Below are 17,531 nucleotides of genomic sequence, written 5' to 3' on the forward strand. Positions count from 1 at the left end.
CACACACACTGCAGTTCTTTGTCAATTATAATCAACGATTCCATTCAGCTGTTCTTGCCACCACTTCTCCTGTCTTTCTAGTCTGCTGGGCAATAAATGTAAGGTAAAACTTCACAAGACCTTTAAAAGATAAGGTTGAAAGAGAAAAATACATCCTAATCAATGAACCTACCCAGAGGAAATAACTGGTGGATTATTCATAACTTACAACTTAGTTGCCAACTAATTTTTGGTGTTGAAGATCATTGTACTATACTGGGTAAGTTTACAAAACAGAAAAGGAATAATGATGAGGGGAAAAATTATTACCTCTTGTCTATGGACTCCAGGAAGTGCACCCAAGATTATTACGTTATTAACACAGAGACAAAGAAGGAGTGGTATGTAATATCAGATAAGTAAGTACTCTTTCTACAATGGCAAGTAGAAAGTCATCTCTCAGGGTTAATATTTGGAACTTTTCAAGGAAAGAGAGAGCTGTAAAAGGGGTAAAAGGTTTCCTTACACATACAAATATTATAGGGCAAAAGGAGCCAACCTAAGGATTTTGCTCACAGTATGCCTGTGTCATTAAACCACTTTCTTTACTTGCAATTGTTGGCAGACATCAAAGCCACTGGATCACTGTTATGATATTTCATAACAGCACAGACCATAGGCGTCGTCTCATGCAATTCTGGTGTGTCCAGCACAGTCCTGCCAGGAAGGCATCTGAAGGCTTCCAAGCATGAGCTTTCTGAATTTTGAGTGTGGTACTGTGGAAAGTGCTGGATTTGAGGAGTGAAGGGAGGGCAAGGTCTTTGGTTTCTTGTTCCACTTCTGTCACTAAATTCCTTGGGTGGACTTCTTAATCTCGTTTTATAGAGTAAATTCATTATAGAGAAAATTATGAGAAAGTCTCTTTCTCATCTGTGGCATTTATTTATTTATCAAACATTATTGTATTTCCTATGTTTCAACACAATATTAAGTGCCAGAAATACTAGTGTTTAAAAAATACTTTTTCTCAGAGGGCACACAGTCTAAATAAAGAGATAAGACACATACAGTTATGGTTAACTCAGTATAGAGCACTATATGAATGAAGACAAACAAGTGATATCTTAGTAAATGCTATTAAACATCTTAAAGGAAAAGAAAAAGTTATCTTGTAGTGCAAAAAAACAAACAAAAAAAAACCCCACAAAGTTATCATGGTTTCCCTCTGGCATCCTCTTCCACTTTGCTTTGTTCTGGCACCCATCTTTGCTGGATCCCATTGGCGTACAGATGAGAAGAGTAGAAAAGAGCACACAGCTTAAAATCACAGAACTGTGACTTCTCCTTTTTTCTCTATTCTAGAGTGTGCATGCAGCATGCATTCATTACTGCATCTGATGGAAGCACAAAGGGAGAGACAAAGATGCAGAGAACAATGGTAAACAATTGGTGAAATGTGTTGGCAAATTGAGTCCAATGCTGTCTGTAACAAATGGCAGCTATTTTGTGTGTGTGTCATCTAAATAAAAATAAGGTGGATTAACAAACAACTGTATCTGGCTGAGGGAAGACTGCCGCCATTTTCTTAATAAATCAGTTATTGTGTGATTTATAAATAAACTATTTGGACTACTTTCCTACCACGTATTTTCAGTAGAGGGATTTAGAAAGCTAATTTTAAGGCCAGGCATGGTGGCTCATGCCTGTAATCACAGCACTTTGGGAGGCTGAGGCAGGTGGATCACTTGAGGTCGGGAGTTTGAGACCAGCCTGGCCAACATAGTGAAACCCCATCTCTACTAAAAATACAAAAATTAGCTGGAAATCACTTGAACTTGGGAGGTGGAGGTTGCAGTGAGCTGAGATCATGCCATTGCACTCTAGCCTGGGAGACAGAGCAAGACTCAGTTTCAAAAATAGTAATAATAATAATAAACGAAAGCTTTTTTTTTTTTTTTTTTTGAGATAGAGTCTCACTCTGTCACCCAGGCTGGAGTGCAGTGGCGCTATCTCAGCTCACTGCTACCTCTGCCTCCCAGGTTCAAGCGATTCTCCTGCCTCAGCCTCCTGAGTAGCTGGAATTACAGGCATCCAACACCACGCCCGGTTAATTTTTGTATTTTGTATTGTTGGTCAGGCTGGTCTTGAATTCCTGACCTTGTGATCTGCCCGCCTTGGCCTCCCAAAGTGCTGGGATTACAGGCGTGAGCCACCGAGTCTGGCCAAGGAAAACTAATATGAACAATCACTATGGTGACACTGTTTTCTAACTAAAATATCCTGATACATGGTTTAATAAAACCCACTTTTCTCTGGCCTTCAACTCTGTCTATACACAGTATCCTCTAAAGGTCTAAGAGTTAAAACCTACCTGGTGAATTGCATTACTGAAAAGACCAAAAACTTTCTAAAATGTATAATATCTAAAAATCTAAGACATGGAGGAGTATTCTTATCACTCTTTGCATTTTTTAATTTAATGTAGCCTAAATCAATTAGAAATCTGATAATTTGAAAAGAAATGTGAATCAATCAATTATTGTTATGTTTTGTTGTTTGTTTCTGATTGTATACATGTATGAAATTTTCATTATTACTTCCTTTCTTTTTCTTCATTTCTGGATTGGATTCATTTATTAAATTTCTGTTCTTTTAATGGTTGTTTTCAAAAGCTTAGCATACAAGCTTAACTATAAAATCTTATCAAAGCCCGAGTTTATTAAATATCTTTACCCTTCTCCCAAATCAAGCAAAAAACTAGCTACTAAACAACTTCTACTTACTACCCTCCATTTTTCTTCTATTATTACTATAATTAATATTAGTTACCAAAATCTTCTTAATAGTAGTTAAATATAATAACTTTTCTACAAAATATAGTGCTATAAAAGTTGCTCCAAAACTTAGTGGCATAAGAAATCAGTATTTTGTTCACGGATTCTGTGGGTTAAGAATTTAAGCAGGGCATTTTAGAAAGTTTTGTGGGTCAGTGCATGCATGTATCTGTGTGTGTTTAATATTTGTGGGTACATAGTAGGTGTATTTATTTATGGAGTATATGAGACATTTTTATACAGGCACACAATGCATTTATCCTTTTTTTGTGTTACAAACAGTCCAATTATACTCTTTTAGTTACTTTAAAACATACAATAAATTATTGTTGACTATTGTCACCCTGTTGTGTTATCAAATACTAGATCTTCATTCTATCTGACTAATTTTTGTACTCATTAACCATCCCTACTCTCCCCTGCCTCCACCACCCCACTATTCTTTCCAGCCTCTGGTAACCATCATTCTACTCTCTATCTCCATGAGTTCAATTGTTTTAATTATTTAGCTCCCACAAATGAGTGAGAACATGCAAAGTTTGTTTTTCTGTGCCTGGTTTATTACACTTAACATAATGACCTCCAGATCCATCCATATTGTTGCAAATGACAGGATATCACTCTTTTTTATGGCTGAATAGTACTCCATTGTGTATATGTACCACATTTTCTCTATCCATTCATCTGTTGATGGACACTTAGATTACTTCCAAATATTAGTTATTGTGAATAGTACTGCAGTAAACATGGGAGTGCAGATATCTCTGCAGTGTACTAATTTCCTTTCTTTTAAGTATATACCTATCAGTGGGATTGCTGAATCGTATGACAGTTCTAATTTTAGTTTCTTGAGGAACCTCCAAACTGTTCTGTAGAGTGGTTGTACTAATTCCCACCAACAGTGTGCAAGGGTTCCCTTTTCTGCACATTCTCGCCAGCATTTGTTATTGCCTGTCTTGGATAAAAGCCATTTTAACTGGGGTAAGATAATATCTCATTGTAGTTCAATTTGCGTTTTTTCTGATGACCATTGATATTATATGTTCTGGTTATTAATCCTTTGTCCCTGGATACGTTGCAAATATTTTCTCCCATTCTGTGGGTTGTCTCTTCACTTTGTTGATTGTTTCCTGTCCTGTGCAAAAGCTTTTTAATTTGATGTGATCCCATTTATCCATTTTTGCTTTGGTTGCCTGTGCTTTTGGGGTACTACTCAAGAAATATTTGCCCAGCCCAACATCCTGGAGAGTTTCTCAATGTTTTCTTTTAGTAGTTTCATAATTTGAGGTCTTAGATATAAGTCTGTAATCCATTTTGATTTGCTTTACGTATATAGTGAGAGATAGGGTTCTGGTTTTCTTTTTCTGCATATGGATATCCAGTTTTCCCAGCACAATTTATTGAAGAGACTGTCCTTTTCTGAATATATGTTCTTGGCACATTTGTTGAAAATGAATTCGCTGTAGATGTACAAATTTTTGTCTGTATTGTCTGTTCTGTTCCATTGGTCTATGTGTCTGTTTTTATGCCAGTACCATGCCATTTGGGTTTCTGTAGCTCTATGGTACCATTTCAGTCAGGTAATGTGATTCCTCTACTTTTGTTCTTTTTCTCTGGATAGCTTTGGCTGCTCTGGGTCTTTTGTGGTTCCATATGAATTTGAGGATTGTTTTTGCTATTTCTGTGAAGAATGTCATTGGTATTTTGATCGAGGTTTCACTGAATCTGTAGATTGCTTTGGGTAGTGTGGGTATTCTAAGTAGGGAGAGTTTATCTCTGTCCCACATTTTATAAGGTCTCCTGGGAATGTGGCCATTGGCTGAGGGCCTCAGTTTCTCTTTTTGTATTTTTTTCCATGTAGTTTCTCTGTGTAGGCTACTTTGGGCTTCCTCAGAGCCTGATGGCTAGGTTCTCAAGGCAAATGTGCCAAGAATGAGACAGGCAAACAGAAGCCATATTGCCTTAGCCTTGAAATTCATACAGTATCACTTTCATAGTGTCCTACTCATTAAAGCAGTTCCATAGTCGCCCAAAGTTCAAGGTAGGAGAAAATAGACTCAATCTCTTGATGGGTATGGGACAAGGTTCTACAATAGCTTGGACTGAAAATGTTGCTGTGATAGAATTGGAAAAAACTACTTTAAAGTTCATATGGAATCAAAAAAGAGCCTGCATTGCCAAGTCAATCCTAAGCCAAAAGAACAAAGCTGGAGGCATCACGCTACTTGACTTCAAACCATATTACAAGGCTACAGTAACCAAAACAGCATGGTACTGGTACCAAAACAGAGATATAGACCAATGGAACAGAACAGAGCCCTCAGAAATAATGCCACATATCTACAACTATCTGATCTTTGGCAAACCTGACAAAAACAAGAAATGGGGAAACGATTCCCTATTTAATAAATGGTGCTGAGAAAACTGACTAGCCATATGTAGAAAGCTGAAACTGGATCCCTTCCTTACACCTCATACAAAAATTAATTCAAGATGGATTAAAGACTTACATGTTAGACCTAAAACCATAAAAATCCTAGAAGAAAACCTAGGCAATACCATTCAGGACATAGGCATGGGCAAGGACTTCATGTTTAAAACACCAAAAGCAATGGCAACAGAAGCCAAAATTGACAAATGGGATCTAATTAAACTAAAGAGCTTCTGCACAGCAAAAGAAACTACCATCAGAGTGAACAGGCAACCTACAGAATGGAAGAAAATTTTTGCAATCTACCCATCTGACAAAGGGCTAATATCCAGAATCTACAATGAACTCAAACAAATTTACAAGAAAAAAACAAACAACCCCATCAAAAAGTGGGTGAAGGATATGAACAGACACTTCTCAAAAGAAGACATTTATGCAGCCAAAAGACACATGAAAAAATGCTCATCATCACTGGCCATCAGAGAAATGCAAATCAAAACCACAATGAGATACCATCTCACACCAGTTAGAATGGCAATCATTAAAAAGTCGGGAAACAACAGTTGCTGGAGAGGATGTGGAGAAATAGGAACACTTTTACACTGTTGGTGGGACTGTAAACTAGTTCAACAATTGTGGAAGTCAGTGTGGTGATTCCTCAGGGATCTAGAACTAGAAATGCCATTTGACCCAGGAATCCCATTACTGGGTATATACCTGAAGGATTATAAATCATGCTGCTATAAAGATACACGCACACGTATGTTTATTGCGGCACTATTCACAATAGCAAAGACTTGGAACCAACCCAAATGTCCATCAATGATAGACTGGATTAAGAAAATGTGGCACATATACACCATGGAATACTATGCAGCCATAAAAAATGATGAGTTCATGTCCTTTGTAGGGACATGGATGAAGCTGGAAACCATCATTCTCAGCAAACTATCGCGAGGACAAAAAAACCAAACACCTCATGTTCTCACTCATAGGTGGGAATTGAACAATGAGAACACATGGACAAAGGAAGGGGAACATCACACACCGGGGCCTGTTGTGGGGTGCGGGGAGAGGGGAGGGATAGCATTAGAAGATATACCTAATGTTAAATGACGAGTTAATGGGTGCAGCACACCAACATGGCACATGTATACATATGTAACAAACCTGCACGTTGTGCACATGTACCCTAAAACTAAAAGTATATATAAAAAAAAAAAAAGAAAAAAAAAGAAAATGTTGCTGTGATGCTACTGGAAAAATACAATCTGTCACACTAGCATACTTTACTCATTTCCACAATTGCCCTTATTCGTGTCTCAAGCTTTTCCTCTGGATTTCCATTTCTTCAAGAAGCATGTCAATTAGTGGTTATCAACAATGGTTATGAATGATAAAGCATTTTAAACGTTATGTCTTACACTTGAATAATAGCTTAGCTTATCATAGAATTTACTTTGGCAGTTATTTTTATTATCAACATCAAAAATATTCCATTGCTTTTAAACATCTACTATTGTTGATAGAAGTCTACTTTTATTCTAATTGTCATCCAGTCTTCATTTTATACTTGATGTATAAAATATCAATTGAATTTTAAGATCTGGATTTAATTCTTCCTACACAGTGCATTTTAAGTCTAAGAAATAATGTATTTATTTAATTCTGGACAGTTTATTTATTTTTTTTTATTTTTTGTTTTTTAGTATTGCTTCTCTCTCATCTCTTCTCTCCCCTTGGGGCTCCTGTTGTATATTATAAAACCCTCACAACTTATCCTATACATTTCTCAATTGCTCTGATACATTTTTAATGAATTTTTCTCTCTGTACTGTGTCCCAGATCAATTTCTTAGGACTGCTTTTAACTTACTAATTCTCTGTTTGATTGTTTTTGTTTAGTATTTGGAGGAGTCATTATCACTTTAAGCTTCCTTAATGCACTAATTTTAAACTAATTTTCAGATTGTTGTAGTGTTTTAGTCTTTAGGTAAACTTATCTCCCAGTTGCTGATTTTGTTAGCATTTGTCTTTCTTTAGCTTATGTGTAGGATTTTTGTTTGAAGACTCATTTTCAGTGGCAGTATATATATTTTTTTCCTTCTTTTGAAAAACCATCCTGCCTGTCTACTAGTTTCATAGTCACTTCTACCTTTCCTCAGGATCCAGAGTTTATATCAGGCTTTCTATTGGATACCCAGGTCATCTGTGCTCAAAAATATTGAAAACATTACCTATCTAGGCCTTGAGCTAGTAAACAGTTTTGCTTAACTTTTAGCATTGAGACTCTATTTCTCCCTCTCGTCTCTCTATGCACTTAGCATTATAGATGCTGTAGCCCAAGACAACAGTAGCAGTTTTATTTCACCCTCTGTACATTTGAGGCCCACCTATTCCAGCCTCTGACTTCAGGAAGTAGCCAGGCTCCAGCCTCCTATCTCCCAGGCTTAACAATAGGCAATTTTAGTTCTCATCTCCCCACAGGCATCAAAACCCTTAGTATCCTCTGCTAGTTACTAGATTTACAGCCCCAAACATCCCCAGCTCAATGCCTCTCAACTTTAGCTCAGCTATTCTAATACTTCTGGTCCATGAAAATGTCTCATATTTTTAAATCATAACTATGTTTTCAAAATTTTTTTAAGTTTATCATTGTTACATGTTTACAATATTTGGAATGACAAAATTATGAATCTACAATTCTATCCTGACTGGAAACATGAGTTTACCTTTAATACTCTATCTTCTTAATTCATTAAACAGTCACCAGAGATAATACAAGTAAATATTAAGGCAAAAAAGAAAAGATGAGGATCATGTAAGCAGTGTAAGCCCAACATCTCAGTTATTTTTATTCTATCCCTACTCTCTCATAATAGCTGAAGTAGAACAAGATTGCATAGCATTTTTTACATTAATTGTAGAATTATGTAATTCATGTGTCATATACTAAATTCCCAAGAAGAGCCCAATGACACAATGAGAATTCATGTCTAACTAGTTCTCCACCAGAGAAACATTCACATTGGTACTAAGTACTTTCTCGTATTACAAATGCTTTTAATCCTTATAATATATTTTGGGATTTTCTATTTCTAAATTTTTTCTGTTACAAATTATATAAGCCAAGTAGGTAAAATGACAGAGACTGAGTCAATTCTTTAGGTTTAGATAGGTTTACTTTTCTCAATGCAAGAGATACTGAATATTCATATTTCTTCTTTATTTCTTCTGAACTCAAAGGTCTAAACCAAAAATAAAATTCTAAGCCCCTCAACAACTGAATGGACCCCTCTTCTCATCCAAGGGGATTCCAAAAAACAGGAAAAACTAGTTCAGGCCGTGACATAAGATGGGGGTCGGACATGCCTCATTGCACTCTCTCCATTGTAGAATTTAAACACAACTGACCAGCATTAAAATTAAAATAGAAATTCTTAGACTGCTGGAACAGACTCTTTGTAGCAATAAGATACCAACTCCAACCTGACTCTGAGTCCTCATCTCAAAGGTCCCCAGCGCAATGGCTCTGGTGTAACATCACATGACAGATAAAGAAGGAAATTAAAATATTTTACCTCGAAATATGTTTCTTTGCCCTATTCTGAAATGACCCTGCAAAGTTGTCTTTTGTGGGGAAAATTTGCATCTGTAACGCATTTCTATCAACTAGATCTTTCCCCTTCCAGGCCCTCCCAATCCTGAAGAGATTAACTAGAGTCTAGCACTTTTTAAAGGTCTAAATAGAAAACATTTGCATCTATTGTCTCTTAGGGTGACCACCTATGAGACTTCCTATGTATAATAAGAACCTTGGTCTCCATAACCCTTTATCTTAACTCAGACACTCCTTTCTATTAATTCTAGATCCTTAGGTAATAACTTAACTCTTTCAACCAATTGTCAATTAGAAAATCCTTGAATCCACCTATGGCTTGAAGCCCCCATCCTCTTCTGCTTCGAGTTGTCCCACCTTTCGAATACCTCACATGTATTGAATAATGCCTTATGTTCCCCTAAAATGTATAAGATCAAGCTGTAATCCAACAACCTTGGGCATGTGTCCTTAAGACCTCTTGAGACTGTGCCTCAGGCCGTGGTCACTCATATTTGGCTCAGAATAAACCTCTGTAAATATTTCACAGTTTGACTGTTTTCACTGACAATGGAAAGCTAGTATACACATTTTTTGCTTGGTAGGAAAATAAAGTTTTGTTTTTTTCTGTTTTTTTTTAATATATAAATGTAATTTTAAAAATCAAACAGTAAAATAGATTACAGATTGAAAACTAAATCTCTCTCCCACCCTAGACAGCTAGTTCCTCTCCTTATAGGCCATATTTCCTTACCTTGTTTTTCCACTTTAATATATTTAGAGGGTTTTCTATATCAACATATATAAATCAACCCTCTTCTTTTTAATAGCTGTAGAGCATTCTGTTTTACAAGTGTACTATAATTTATTTCATCTGTCTCTTATTTATAAGATTTGAGATTCTTATAAATTAGGTAAAAGAGACTTTATTTCTAGACTTTTGCTACTACAAACCATAATGCAACAAATATCCTTGTAGATAAAATTTTTCTCACATATGCACATTTATTGAGAAGTGCTAAGCTGAACTGCCTTTTGTTGAGGTTGTACTGAAATAAATCTTTTAAAACAAATGCATCATTTTCCTAAACTGGAAACGTTAAAAATTTGGCACTATTGCCTAAATCTACAAGCAATTCTATTTCCACTTTCTTCAAGTTTGTAACCATATTTGTGCATGTGGGACTCAGGTCTGCATCTGGATTTTTAGGTAATATTTAAAAGATTTTAAAAGGATAATTTATATTAAGTATTTTCTGAACAACTTATTTTATTAAAAAAATAAAATCTTGGTCAAATATACACAATTTGATTATATGGGAAATGATCAGAATTGGGATTAACCTTCTAAATATATTTGCCCCATAGTTTTGATGGTTGGCCAATCTCTGGCCTCCTTATCCATTCTTATGTTTATATATTTTAGAACTTCCAATATTTTCTTCAGACTACTGGAGTTACTTGACGAAAAATGTTTTTCCCTTTTGATGCAGCTCAGAATGGCTGTATTGCACACAATCCTCTTTTGAGGACCCATTCCTGAAAGAAAGCAGGCCATGCTGGTCTCAGTATTTGCATGGAAGGTGAGCACTGACTTCAAGCCTGGGTGAGGTGTGCCAGTGCCCTGAGAAGATGCCTGAATCAGCACCTCTGTGACAGCACTGCCCCAATCTGGTCCTCACTCAGGAAGTCTGAATGTAGGACTTCAAGAAGAGAGTCAGCAGGAGTGGCAAAATCTCTGGCAACAAAGTGGGTGAAAAAGTCGCTGAGTATTGGAGGAGTAACCAACATATACCTTATGCTGAGGAGAGTTCAGGTCATGGGGCTGGTGCTATGGCATCTTATGAACAACTCTCTGGTCCTTGTGGCCTGGCTGGGGAGCTCATAGGGTGGTCTCCTATTCTCTCCTAATATGCTCAATAGGTAAATTAACTTAAGCATAACTGTGTTCCTGCAACCTGAAGGGAACTGGCTCAGTACCCTTAGCAAACAGGAAAACATTTAATCATTCAGCAAACAGCAATTAAATGCCTGGACTTGCAAGGTGTCAGAGACCCATAAGTGAATAATTCTTGTGTCATATACTAACTGCCCAAGGAGAATCCAATGACATGATGAAAGTCCACATCTAACTAGATCTCCTTCAGAGAAATATTCACTTTAGTACTTAAAAATGTTTTTAATGCTTATAATATATTTACAAATTTTCTATTTCTAAGTTCTTCCTGTTACAAATTATACAAAACAAGTAGGTAAAATGGCAGACAATGTCCCTAATCTCATGGAACTTACAGTCTTATGAAAATGGGAATAATTGTTTTAAAAATTTAAGAAAAATTCTAAATAGTGCTAAGTGCTTATAGATAATTAGAAGGTGGTAATGAGACAGTAACTGGGTGACTACCTGAGATTAGTGAATCAGGTAAATCTCTATGAAGAGGTAACACCTAAACTGAGACCCAAATGACAAGAGGGATCCATTTGAGAATTAAGGGAAGTGTATTCTAGAAAGAGAGACCAGATATCAGAAAAGCCCTAAGGTGGGAATGTTTATGTTGAAGAAACAGACAGTTGGGTAAAGGGGAAGATCTTATGACAGGAGGTTGAAAAACAGACTGGGACTGATTTTATAGGGCTTTGCATATACCAGTAGGGATATTCAACTTGGTGAGAAGCTATGTGGCATTTATAAGCAGAGGCTGATGTGGTATGATTTATGTTTTCAAAAGCTCATTCCTCACTCAAAAGTGCATGGAGACCTGGGGAGACAATCATGGGGAGAGCAGGTAGATCAGTTATGAAGCTACCACAATAGTCCAGGTGCAAAATGATGGTGCCTTAGGTGAAGGTGGCTGCAGTGTGGGAAGAGAAACATTTGGGATCTAGGATATGCTTTGTAGGGAGAATCCTTAAGAATTGTTGCTGAATTGACTGTTGGGAGATGAATTGTAAATTTTCTGAAAAGATCAAGGGAAAATACACACTGAAGTCTAATTTTTCCTGGACACTTTAAACCAAAGAATGTCACTTTCTTTTTTATTGAATCACTACATCCCATTGAGAAACAGGTGTAAACACACTGAACCCATTGTTAAGCAGTATTCTCCTAGACTTGGCTTTCTGAAGCAACAAGGACAGATTAGAATATGTACAATGCATTTTAGATTAGAAAGCACTTTATCTTATATGCCAAGTGTCTGAATGTATCTATCCCATGTGCCTGATATCTCATTGAGTCTAAAATGGTAGATGTGAGAGCGGTAAGGGCAGAGAGTTGGTTCCTGTAAGTCTAGGAGAAATTTAGGGGCATTTCCATAGGTAAGATAATATGAGTTCTTATATCAGCCTCTATTTCACCATTTTGTACTTTACTGGGTTGTCTGTGCTCTCTCGTCCTGTGTCCTATGAGAACTGCCTGAAAACAAAGCTCAGGTGCATTTTATTCACCATGAGTGTATGTATGCAGTGTTGCTAAATGAGTGAGTGTCTGAGTGAATGAGTGAGTGAGTGAATGAATCCTGAGTAGCTAGTCCTTGGTCAATTCTTTCCTTTGAACAATAAAAGTTCTCTAACCTCAACTCTTCTTCTTTGTTCTGAGATTGGCCTTTTGCCCCAAATAACTTTTCAGCTATTGGCTCTAGATCTCAGTTTCTGCATGTTCATTCTCAGTCTGAGCCTCCCCTTAATTACTGCACTTTTTCCTGCTTCCATCATGGTGGATGTCCATATAGGATAGACATGCACATAGAATGTTTGTGAAAAATCCAACATTAAGATAGGAAACATTTGTTCTCAGGAAGTCTTCAGGTTAGACACTCTAAATTCTACCATTATTAGCACATTGGGATGAGGGATGCACCACACTACTTGTGGTGCTGTGCAAGACTCTACCAAGTCTCCTTTCAGCTTCAGAGTTGATCAGAAGCCATTAGTTCTGTCTATCTGGGGACCCAGATATCGTATTTAAACATGCATCCTGCAGAGCAATTCAGAGAAGAGTATAATGTATCAGTTGAGTACTAAACATTGGCTATTTCTATAATGAAAAAGTACAGAGAGTTCCATTTATGTTTGTCCTTTTATTGAAAATTGCTACAACCTGGTCAAAAAATTCTCTCTGTGTGGTAGGATATCTGCCAGTGAATGAGTCTGTTGAAATCACCACACCAAATTCAACATTAAGGGCCAACCCTGACCACAGCTGAGTCGTGTGAAGAGGCTGACAGCAGAGTGGCCACCACCCAGGATGGAGAGAAAGGCACCATGAGGTGTTAATGGAAAAATCCAACTTCCTTTTCTGCCAAAGATGATGACTGAAACCAAAGTGGAGCTTTCCCTGTGAGTTTTAAAAGATAACTTTCATTTTTTTCAGAATAGAAATATTTACCAGGCTTTAGTATCTTTTGTCTTTTTATATTCCTCTCTGTATAATAAATGCCTTTTTAAAAGCTCATGTTTGGTTAGCAATAATTACTTGTTTTTTGTTTTGTTTTGTTTAATGTGAGGGGTTTAGCAGTCACCATATACTGCACTGCACCCTCCTGATGGTCTGGGTCTTTGTCTTACGACCTGGGAGGCCAGGCATATGGACGGAAACTTAGTTAGCACTCAGTAAGTTATAGTAGAATGTCTTAGAATGATGGCACAAAATCACCTCCAACAGAGCCCTATGACCTAGAGCCAAAAAATACAACGAGGAGCAGGATTTGATTACAACTAAATTTCCCTTTTGAAGCCAAGGCCTTGTATTTGCACAACTCTTGGTTGATTCTAAAGTTCTTCAGTTCCAAAGAAGTCTTCATTTCCTAACATGTTACATAGTAGAAATTCAGCATTGCCTGTCATTCTAATAATTATCATAAACATTTCTGCACTAAATAGCTGGAGTAAGGAAAAGCCCTGGTTTTTCACCACTGGACCATGATCCTCTTTAAATTGTATTTTTTATTTAAAAATATTGGCTTCAAAAAGCTGCTCTGATACTTAATGTAGCTTTACAATGATAACACTTAAACATATTGCCTGGCTTTGTGAATTCAATTAAGCACTCCTGAGTGCATTGCTGCCTTTGTTAAAAACAAGCAAAAACACACCTGACAAGCCTTTTTTTTTTCTCTAAGATTCTATTTACCTATTATTGAGACCACAGAAAACCAAGAGCTAGATAGGCTCCCCTGGATACCATGATTAATTAGTTACTCAGCGCAGAGTTACTCTATGCTCTATGTAATTTGGTTGATTTTTCATTTGGTTTTCTTTGGAAATGACTTTACTACTCTGAAACAATTCCCTTCAAGCCATTTTTCTTTCTTTTAAAAACATGAGTTCAATGATTCACCCTGTGTAAGATACAGGTTGCAGATGCCCTTCATTTACCATAAAATACAATATATTTCTTTTATTTGGGGGGTGAAGCACCCTTAAAAGCTTTATAAGCTTTTTTATTTTCCTTCAGAGTGAGACACTTCATGATGTGAAGTTACTTGCAAACACAGATCTCAACAGGAAAGAATCACTCTTTAATCTGTGAAATAAACAATTGGTACTGAGAAATGGGGCTGTTACTAGAACAGATGCCTGTAAAAGTAGAAGCAGCTTTGGAACTGGGTAATGGTAGAGGCTTAAAGCATTTGGAGAATCAGGCTAGAAAAAGTCTGCCCTGCAGTGAAGCATTAAGGGTGAGGGTTTGGATGAAAAGGAGAATTATAAGGAAATTTGAATTTTCTTAGAGATTACTTAAGTGGTTGTGACCAGAATGTTCGCAAAAATATGGGCAGTTAAAGGCTATCTGATGAAGCCTCAGACAGAAATAAGAAACGAGGTATTGGAAACTGGAGTAAAACCATCCTTGTTATTAAGTAGCAAAAAACTCGGTAAAATTGTGTATGTTTGAAGGCTTTATAAAATGTAGAACTTAAGAGCAATGACAATATCTGGCAGAAAAAATACCTAAGCAGCAAACCATTCAGGCCACTGCATGGCTACTTTTAAAAACATACAGTGAGATGTGAGAGGAAAAGAATGATTTAAAGATGGAATTTATAATTAAAAGAGAAGCAGAATGGAAAGATTTGGAAAATTCACAGCCTGGCCATGTAAAGAGTGAAAATACATCTTTAGGAGAGCAAATCAAGAGTGTAGCCAAGCAACTATTTGGTAAAGAGATTCCCATGGACAGAGGGGAGCCAGCTGCTATTAACCAAGTCAATGAGAGAAAGACTCTGAAGGCACTTCAGAGCTCTTAGAGGCTGCCCTCCTATCACAGGCACAGAGCTCTAGGAGGGAAGAATGGTTTCAGGGGACAGGCCCAGGGCACTCTTCATGGGCTCTCTCCTCAGAGCTTACTCAGGTATCTGCTCCTCCCTGTATTCCAGTGCAGTTCTTCTTGACTGTCCTAGCCAGGGCTCAAGCAGGCCAAGGTATGGTATAGGCCACTCTGGAGCATGCAAGCAGTAATCCATCCTTGATGGCATCCATGTGGTGTTCAGTCTGTAGGTTTGCAGAATGCAAGAGCTTTGGGAGCATGGCTACCTCCACCTAGATTTCAACGGATGTCATGAATAATCTGGGGGCTCCAGGCAGAAACCTGCTGCAAGAGTGGAGTCACCACAGAGAGTCCCCACTAGTGTGATGCCTAGTGGAGCTATAGGATTGGGACGGCCACTGAGACCCAAGAACTGTAGAGCTGTCAATGTGCAATGTTAGCCTAGGAGAGCTGCAAGCATGAGACTCCAACGCCTGACAGCCGAGTGGGCTAAGCCCAGCAAAGGCCTGGGGTGGGGCTATGTGAGGCCCTGGGGGCTCAATTCCCACCCCAGTGTATTCAGGAAGTGGGACATGGAGTCAAAGGAGATTATTCTCCAGCTTTAACACTTAATATTGTTTTCCCTGTTGGGCTTTGAACTTACTTGAGACCAGTTACGCCTTTCTTCTTGCCTATTTCTTTCTTTTGGAATGAGAATGTCAATCCTACGCCTGTCCTATCACTGTATTTTGAAAGTAGATAACTTGTTTTGATTTCACAGGCTAACAGCTGGAGAGAATTTGCCTCAAGATGAATCATGGCTCTAGAACCATGAGCCAAATAAATTTCTTTTCTTTATAAATTACCCAGTCTGTGGCATTCTGTTACAGCAGCAGAAAATAGACAGAGACAGTCATTCATAATCCATTTCACTTCCCTAAATCTTGGGGGGGTGGGGAGGTGGTGGTTATTCAATGTCAAATTCTTATTTACCCATAATGACATCAGTGTCTTTGAAAAATTACACTAGATCAGAGGATAAGTTACCAACTCTTCCAAATGGTTGGTTAGAGATCATTGATCAGCAGTTAGGGTTGCATACATACTGGACCTGTACCAGCCTGCTCACTTTATTGCTTTTTCATGCCACCCTCCTCAGCTCAAACCCCTTCAGGGTTTCAGCCTCACTGAAAATAAGAATGTGTTCGAGGTGTTTCACCGACAATTACTTATTCCTGACATCCTAGTAGATCACCCACTTTAGCCAATCCCTTTAAGCTTCTCTTTTTCTTTTTTCTTTTCCTCTTTGGAATGAGTGCCTAACTATGTAATGGTTATTGTATGTATGTAGATTTCCTGAAAGTGTTTCATGTTTTGAATGACGAAGAACATTCAGGGGGATAATATGTTTTAAAAACCAGGGAAACCTGAAAGATCTGGGAGAAGCCACTTAAACTGGATCCCGATTTGAGAAAATTGAAAATAAGAAAAGAGGATTATTTGCCTATAGCAAGTGGAGGATTGAATTTTCTCAAGGAGAGGATTTTTATGCAATTTCCTTGTGGAAAATAATAGGAGATGTAGATGCTTCTAAGATGCCTTCTGCTTTTCACTTAGGTCTAATTTTTTTCTTTAAGCCTGTACATGCAGTCTTAAGATTATTTTTATGATGCAATTAATAGCTATTTAAACACTTTAAGTTGATTCTTTTCAGATATTATTTACTCTAGTCCATTTACATGTGGTAAGTCATTATTTCATTGTGTTTTTTTAGTTTTAGTTTTGTTTTTCTATGGAGATGTTTTTTAATGAAGAAATTTTAAATGAAAGACTTTAGCCTCTTTTCAAAAGAACAGTATAAATGATTACTCTCTTTGCTAGGATGCATACGGTGGCATGAGTTTAAATTTTAGATTCTCTATTGATGTCAAAGTTGCAAACATTTTCTATATCTGGGCACCATGATGGTATGGCACTCCATCTGTGATTTACTCTACTCAGAGAGGAATGAAGTGTAGTTAACAAGAATCAAACTAATGGAAAACAGGATTTTGGTGTTGCTGGAACATGTAGAAAAAGGTGGAGTCTAAGAAAATATTTCTCCAGCCAAGACAGTATTGAAGAAACTCATTATTTTCCATCTGCTTGTTCCTTGTTCCCAGTGTAAAGTGAAAGCAAAGTTTTAAAATTTTTTCTCTTCTGCAAGAAAATATATTTCAGAAGATCCCTATCTCAAAAATGAAGCAATTAAGAACTGTCTGGCTGTGAGGATCTGGCCTCAACTTGACTTAAAGCAACAACTTCAGTTACGTATCAAGATGTGCATGAGAATGAACCTGCTCTGCTCAGCCAACGTGCTGAGTGACTTGATGTTTGTAATAAATAAATAAATAAATAAATAAACAACAAACAGGTTGTCATGAAATATCCTTTGTAATTATAAACA

The 17,531-nt window shown here is 37.2% G+C and overlaps 1 long non-coding RNA gene across 1 annotated transcript; it reads left to right on the forward strand.

Annotated features, from left to right (window-relative positions):
• The first annotated feature begins 1,345 nt into the window (after window positions 1–1,345).
• On the forward strand, window positions 1,346–17,327 carry LOC129037467 (uncharacterized). Its single transcript, XR_008502816.1, has 3 exons — window positions 1,346–1,417; window positions 12,970–13,179; window positions 17,248–17,327. It is a non-coding gene; the product is annotated as an uncharacterized LOC129037467 (long non-coding RNA).
• Window positions 17,328–17,531: the final 204 nt, after the last annotated feature.

Source organism: Pongo pygmaeus, chromosome 4 (genome assembly GCF_028885625.2).
Source record: "Pongo pygmaeus isolate AG05252 chromosome 4, NHGRI_mPonPyg2-v2.0_pri, whole genome shotgun sequence".
NCBI classification, from domain to species: domain Eukaryota; kingdom Metazoa; phylum Chordata; class Mammalia; order Primates; family Hominidae; genus Pongo; species Pongo pygmaeus.